We start from the raw sequence: 560 nt of genomic DNA, 5'->3' as shown, positions 1-560 counted from the left end.
CCATAAAATAAATTCATCTATAAATTAATGGATAACGGAATATCAGTTATTTGGTCAAACATAATAGGAACCTTGACAACACCTGGTTTAAGTTATTCTGGAGTCAAAATGTGCTAGTGATGTTAGTCAAATGTTTACAGTTTAATTCATTTGTTGTGAGGATTTTTCAGTTCTGAGTTGATTATACTGAAGATTAGACTTTGGCAAAATTAGATGGGAATCATTCTTTTTTTAAGATAATTAAGGCATTGTTAACAATTGAAAATGTCTTTTCTTCATTATGGAATAGCAAGAATTATGTTAGCATGATATTTTGATAAATATTTAAATTTTTATTCCATTTGATTTATCCAGGTATTGTGTGGACTGGGCCACTTACACATGCAGGGCATTGTGTATAGAGACTGCAAGCCTGAAAACATTTTATTGGATGATCATGGCCATGTTCGAATATCTGACCTTGGCTTAGCTGTGCAGATTCCAGAAGGGGAGATGGTGCGTGGACGTGTTGGGACAGTTGGCTATATGGGTGAGTGACAATTATTATTATTTTTAAAAAT

General features: G+C 33.0%; 1 pseudogene; it reads left to right on the top strand.

The window, feature by feature from the left end:
* LOC119593576 overlaps window positions 1-560 on the top strand; it is an 11,960-nt pseudogene that overhangs the window by 1,839 nt on the left and 9,561 nt on the right.

This window comes from Penaeus monodon, chromosome 32, assembly GCF_015228065.2.
Source record: "Penaeus monodon isolate SGIC_2016 chromosome 32, NSTDA_Pmon_1, whole genome shotgun sequence".
NCBI lineage: Eukaryota > Metazoa > Arthropoda > Malacostraca > Decapoda > Penaeidae > Penaeus > Penaeus monodon.
This window is presented reverse-complemented; position numbering and strand designations above follow the sequence as displayed.